This window comes from Odocoileus virginianus, unplaced genomic scaffold (assembly GCF_023699985.2).
Source record: "Odocoileus virginianus isolate 20LAN1187 ecotype Illinois unplaced genomic scaffold, Ovbor_1.2 Unplaced_Contig_19, whole genome shotgun sequence".
Classification (NCBI taxonomy): domain Eukaryota; kingdom Metazoa; phylum Chordata; class Mammalia; order Artiodactyla; family Cervidae; genus Odocoileus; species Odocoileus virginianus.
In genome coordinates, this window is record NW_027224336.1 from 218,499 (window position 1) to 225,760 (window position 7,262).

Sequence of the window (7,262 nt, forward strand, 5' to 3'; positions counted from 1 at the left end):
ATACAGTTTTATTGTGGTTAGGAAACATGATGCTGATTCTTTGTTATTTCTTGACACTTGGTTTGTGGCTACTATATGGTTAATTCTCTATCTAATAGATAGAGATAGTAGGCTTCTATAAATTTCTGCCAGATGGCTTTCTAATTGTGCTTTTCAAGTTTCCTTTAAATTTTGTAATTATTTTGCCTTCTTAATCCATGAATACTGAGAAGAATGTGTTAAAAAAAAAAACCTACCAATCTGTGGATTTCAGCAGTTTTTAAATTGTATTTCTTGAGATTATATCATTAAATGTACCCTAAGTTTAGAACTATTTTATTTTCCTTGAGAATTATTACTTTTACCATTACATAGTAACTATTTTTATTCCTGAGCACATTTTGCTTTAAAGTCTCCTTTATTTGATATCAAATTAGCACTACTGGCTTCATCAATATTTTCCTGGCATACTGTTTTATTTATTTTTTTCCCTGGCCTGGCATTCTTTTGCTTTTACTCTATGAATCTTTATCTTTTAGGACCGGTGTCTGTCTAGGCACTCAGTCAGGTCTGACTCCTTGAGACCCTGTGGACTGCAGCCCGCCAGGCTCCTCTGTCCTTGGGATTCTCCAGGCAAGAATACTGGAGTGGGTTGCCATGCCCTCCTCCAGGGGACCTTCCTGACCCAGGGATCGAACCCACATCTCCTGTCTCCTGCACTGCAGGCAGATTCTTCACCTGGTGGGCCACCAGGGAAGCCCACTTAGGACCCAGAAATAACATATTTAAAAATACCATGTACATGGAATTTGTTATTGTTCTAATATGAGGTTCTAGTTTATCCGAAAACATTGTAATATTGTTTTAATTCATTTAAAAATATTTTTACTTTTGTGTTCACATTTTCTATTTACTTTTTTATACTTCACTTTCCCTCAAATTAATTCCACTGTTTAATTCCTCACCAACATACACTGATTTGAAAGTTTTCTGTATTTTTCTTTTAGAAAAAAGGGGCAATTTTTCATTTTTAAATAATTTAAGACATAAAAAGTTTCAAAAAATAGTATGAAGGATTCATGTATTCCTTCTCTTCACCCGACTTCTCCAAATATTAGCCACTGCACAATGACCCAAACCAGGAAATCCCATGGAAAGATTTATTATTAATGCATCTGCAGATCTTATTCCAGTATCACCAAGTGTCCATGGAGGTCCTTTTCCTGGCTCAGGACCACCCAGGACCACATGTCTCAGGTAACTGTCATGCCTCCAGCCTGGGACAGTGCCTGGTCATCTTCCGTGACTCTGCACTCTGGAGACGACATGTGCGGTACTTTGTGGACTGTCACTTAGTCGTGCTTATTTCGTGTTTCTTTTTGATTAAATTTATGAGTATTGCTTCTCTGACATTTTTGCCAAAAAAGTATGTTAATGCTGCCAGTTGGCAAACTGGAGGTGTTTCGTTCCAAATACTGTGCTTATCACATACCGTTCTGACCGTACCTCCTGATTCAGTGGGACGAGGTCAGCCCCAGGCAGCCTGTGGCCTCCCAAAGCCCAGAGAGGCTGCTGGGGTGGCTGCTGGGGCAGCCTCCTGGGAGCTGGTCTAGAGAATTTAATGGTCTGGTACTACTCAGAAGGGTGGTTTATTCAAGTGTAAGATCCAGTGGGGTGTGCTTCCTTCTAGACATTAAACCATATTCTAAATTGTTATTGCAGGAATCCAGTAACTTTGAGAAAGAACCTCCTTTAATGAGAACTGGGGACAAATCAGAGATGCTCCTTATACCTGTCTTACCAGAATTTATTTTAAGGCAGAAAATTTTGACTTTGCTCAGGATCTGATTAAATCTTAAAAATCATGCAGGCAACTTATAAGGGGAAGATAGACCCAGAGAACAAAGACAGTGACTTTCCAAGGGCCTCAGGAGCAAGTCAAACAGAAATCAGCTTGGACCTCCTGCCTCTGGTTTGAGAACAAGTTCACTGGCGGAGAAGTCAACCATCTGGTGCTTGAGGCAGAACTGACTGACTGTGCCACAGCTGCCCCTGGAAAACATCTGAGTGCTGAGAGAGCACATGCCAGGTGATCTTGTAGCCTGGAGAAGGGATGTACTTGGAGGTTCATTTATTTGGCATCTTTACTGAGCAACTACCAGCACTTGCCCACAGTTACAATTCCACTCCTGTTGCTTTTCTGCCTTGGAAGCACCTAGCAACCTAGAGCACTGCGTGTGTCGTCTGAGCCCGACCACTTGCTACAGATGAGTCAACAGAGGCATTGAGAGGTGACGTGCTCCCGGCTGCTGCAGAGCTGAGGCGGAGGCTGGACGGGGGGCCGCCCGGAGCCTCCCGTGCTGTCCTCACGTGGGGGCTTGCTCTGCTCTTCCCGACCACGGGCACGGAGAGCGTCCATCCACGGCCACCTCCTGCCTAAAATGAGCCTTTAAAGCCCGCAACCCTCCTCTAAGCACTCCCCTAGCTGCATTTGTTTTTCATTCAGATCATTTCCTTTCCATTCCATTTCAAAGTATTTTCTAAATTCTCTGGTGATTTTCTCCTTGGGTTAGCTTCCAAATATTTGGAAGTGTGTTAACTTCCAAATACTTAGCTTTATTTTATTGACTTCTAATAAAAGTTAACAGTTTATTGACTTCTTAATTCTCCATACGATGTACATATGTTGTGTGTTAGATCTGTCTGCAGCCCCGTGTAAGGTCAGTCTGTCCTGGTGAATGTTCTGTGGACCTTAACAGCGTGTATCCTACAGGTGCTGAATGTAGAGTTTCATGAATGCACTCAGGTTAAGATAGGTGGTGGTATTACTCAGAACCTACATCTTTCCTGATTTTTTGTTGTTGTTGTTCAGTTTTGTCAATTGCTAAGGAGTTTAATAGAAAAAGGAGTACGTCAAGGCTGTATATTGTCACCCTGCTTATTTAACTTACATGCAGAGTACATCATGAGAAACGTTGGGCTGGAAGAAGCACAAGCTGGAATCAAGATTGCCGGGAGAAATATCAATAACCTCAGATACGCAGATGACACCACCCTTATGGCAGAAAGTGAAGAGGAACTAAAAAGCTTCTTGATGAAAGTGAAAGAGGAGAGGGGAAAAGTTGGCTTAAAGCTCAACATTCAGAAAACTAAGATCATGGCATCTGGTCCCATCACTTCATGGAAAATAGATGGGGAAACAGCAGAAACAGTGTCAGACTTTATTTTTTGGGGCTCCAAAATCACTGCAGATGGTGACTGCAGCCATGAAATTAAAAGACGCTTACTCCTTGGAAGGAAAGTTATGACCAACCTGGATAGCATATTAAAAAGCAGAGACATTGCTTTGCCAACAAAGGTCCATCTAGTCAAGGCTATGGTTTTTCCAGTGGTCATGTATGGATGTGAGAGTTGGACTGTGAAGAAAGCTGAGCGCCGAAAAATTGATGCTTCTGAACTGTGGTGTTGGAGAAGACTCTTGAGAGTCCCTTGGACTGCAAGGAGATCCAACCAGTCCATCCTATGGGAGAGCAGTCCTGGGTGTTCATTGGAAGGACTGATGCTGAAGCTGAAACTCCAGTACTTTGGCCACCTCATGCGAAGAGTTGACTCGTTGGAAAAGACCCTGATGCTGGGAGGGATTGGGGGCAGGAGAAGGGGACGACAAGAGGATGAGATGGCTGATGGCATCACCGACTCGATGGGCATGAGTTTGAGTAAACTCTGGGAGTTGGTGATGGACAGGGAGGCCTGGCGTGCTGTGATTCATGGGGTCGCAAAGAGTTGGACACAACTGAGTGACTGAACTGAACTGAACTGAGTTAAAAACTCTCCAAATATGGTAACATCAGAATTGCCCATTTCTCCCTTACTCATTTTTTCTTCATGTATTTCAATGCTCTATTTGTTCTATTATTAGGTCAGACACATGCAGAATCATCTTTTTGAATGCTTTATAATTATGAAAAGTCCTTCCTTGTTGCTTGTGACATTTTTGTCTTGAAATCTACTTTATCTCATATTAGTAGGGCCACTTCAGCCTTCTTTATGAGTAGCTGCATGGGGTACTTTTTCCATCCAGTTACCTTCAATCTAGGCTTCCCCAGTGGCTCGCTGGTAAAGAATCTGCCTACAATGCAGGAGAGCTGGGTTTGATCCCTGGGTTGGGAAGATCCCCTGGAGAAGGGAAAGGCTACCCACTCCAGTGTTCTGGCCTGGAGAATTCCATGAACTGTATAGTCCATGGATTGCAAAGAGTCGGACACGACTGAGCAACTTTCACTTCACTTTAAACCTATCTGTGGTTTTAATTATAAAGTACATCTTTTTTTTCTGTGTCTTTAAATATAAAGTGAATCTCTGTATACAGCCTAATATGGATTTATGTTGCTTAATATCCATTTTGACATCTTTTTTGCCCTTTTAATTGCCGTTTAGCCTATTAATGTTTAATGAAACTATTGCTGTGGTTTTGTTTGGGTAAACCACTCTATTGTTTGTTTTCTATTCTTTCAAACATTTTAAATACTATTTGAATACAAAATACTATTTCAATTGTAACTGAATTTTTCAGTTTTCCTATTGCTTTTCAGCTGTATTTCTCTATATAATTGTCTTAGTGATTGTTGTGGGATTACAATGCATCCCCTTTGCACAGTCCATTTGCAATCAATATATTATTTCATGTAACTTGCAGAAATCTTGCAACTGTATGTCCATACCTTGTTCTCTCATGTAACATCTACAAATTTTATAGACCCACATGACAAAAATTGTTAGTTTTCACTCTAAACAATCAGATATGTTATGTGTATGTCATATGTATTAACAGAAAAGCAAAAAAAAACCCCAAAACTTTGCATTTCCTGAGATGTAGTTACACGATGTATGAAGGTATCTGTACAAATAATGAGCTGCAGCCACCACCCCAGACGCCCTCCGTCCACAGTTGAGGAACTGAGGCCTCGTCAGAAGTCGCCTCCTCAGTCTGAAGAACTTCCTTTAGCATTCCTTATGGTCCAGTTCTGCTGGCAACACGTCCTCTGAGTTTTATCTGAAAATGTATTTTGCTTTCATTCTGGAAGAGTATTTTCACTTGATATGGAATTCTGGTTGACTTCAGACATGGCCATCTCACTTTCCTGGGTCTGTGTGGTTTCTGATGTGAGGCCAGAGTGAATCCAAAATTTGCTCACCTGAGACAGCTTGTTTCTCCGCTGCTGCTACTGGATTTGCTCTTTATCTTTTTGCCTCTGTTATCCTTCTAGAAGCCCAGATACACGTGGCATACTATCTGACAACATCTAACACTTTATCCCAAGTATTTTCCCCCCACTCTACATTTTAGATCAAACCCAGTGACCTATAGACGTCAGTCTCAGTTGATTTTTCCGTTCTCTTGAAAATGTCCTCCATTTTCCTTGTTCATGTGTTAGGTGATTTGGGGCTTTTAATTCTAGATCAGTTCAGTTGCTCAGTTGTGTCCAACTCTTTGCAACCCCATGGACTGCAGCACACCAGCTTCCCTGTCCATCACCAACTCCTGGAGATAAACTGCTAATAATCTGGATCAACAACCAACTGCAGCTAGTTGGTTAGACTTACATTCAAAGAGTCTGTGCGAGTTTCTTGACTGTAGCTTTAATCTCAGGCTGCATCTTCCTCTTTAGCTCAACTGCTCTGCTTCACTCAGGTGTTCAAGGATGTTGGCCAGAGAGTTAGGCAGCAGAATTTGGGGGTCTCATCTCTGGCTCCTTCTTTCCTAAAATCCCTCCTCTCTTTCCAGTAGGGGTGCTTTTCCGGACACAATCTTCTAAGAGCAAAAACACATCAGATCCCCCCAGCGCCCCTTGCCACCCTCCTCGCCGTGCATCTGCACCTGGTTCCCAGCTACAGCCCACAGAATAGGAGCGGCTCCAGGTGCCGCGATCCTGAGTGGACGCCGCCCGCTCTGTCCACTCCTCAGGGCCTTCAGGGGGTTGCCGTATGGATGATGGCCAGAGTTCTTGGTTTTTAACCCCGAGAGTCGTCTGAGAGGATTTTACCCAGCAAGGAGAATTAGAACTCTACCTTTTGAAAGACTAAGCTTCACTTTGACGGTAATTATTATCCCCTAAAACACTAACACTCCAAGGATGCATAAGAGAAATACCTGTGTTTTTCTATGTAAATTTGTCTTTCGTAGAGCTTATCTTTTTTTCTGAGAGTCACTTTCAGAATATATCCACAATTTGGGAGAAGGACTGTTCCACCTGTCGGAATTTGTGATTGGTGCTGCGGCAGCAGCCATCAGCGCCCTCATTATGCTGAGGCGAGACCGCAGCTTTGACTGCTCAGGACGTGACCCAGGCAACGTGCCTTAACCAAGAGCCTCAGCCACACCTTCTTGCTTGGCAGCTCGGGCAGGCACGTGGTGGTGCTCGCGGCCCCTCCCTGGGTCTGAGGCCCCCTCACCCTCCGGCATCTTTTCAATCACAAAGGGGCTTCCCATCTCCCAGCTCAACTGATCATTGTTCAGTCGCTCAGTCATGTCCAACTCTTTGTGACCCCATGCACTGCAGCACGCCAGGCTTCCCTGTCCTTCACCATCTCCCGGAGTTTGCTCAAGCTCATGTCCATCGAGTCGGTGATGCCATCCAACCATCTCATCCTCTGTCACCCTCTTCTCTTCCTGCCCTCAATATTTCTCAGCATCAGGGTCTTTTCCAACCGATTACACTTCAGTATAACTGAGCTGGGCTACTCAGTGGCTATCTTTGTATCTTTCCTGTTTAAAATTTTACTATGGACAATTTCAAATGTATCAAAAGTGAAGAGAATGATACACATATATATACATACACACATATATATTTCTCTCACTTTAAGCTTAGTGAGGAAGCCACACTGAAAGGCAAGATGGGCCTCTTGTGCCAGCTAGCCAAGCTTTAACAGTGAATGAAAAGTTCTTAAAGGAAATGAAGAAAGCTGCTCCACTGAACACACGGGTGATAAGTGAAACAGCCTCACTGCTGATATGGAGAAAGTGGAGAGAAGACCGACCAGCTGCATCATCCCCTTCAGCTGACGTGTGATCCACAGTGAGGCCGAGCTCCCTTCACTGGGAGGCCAAGGGGGGTGAGGAGGCTGCGGGGAGGAGTCTGAGACCACAGAGGCTGGCTCGCGGGGTGGCCGGGAAGCTGCCGCCTCCAGGACGGGAGTGCTCCGTGAGGCGCTGGTGCTAGAGCACAGGCAGGTGCCCAAAGGATGGAGCCAGGGAGACCGCGAGGCGCCACCAGCCACTG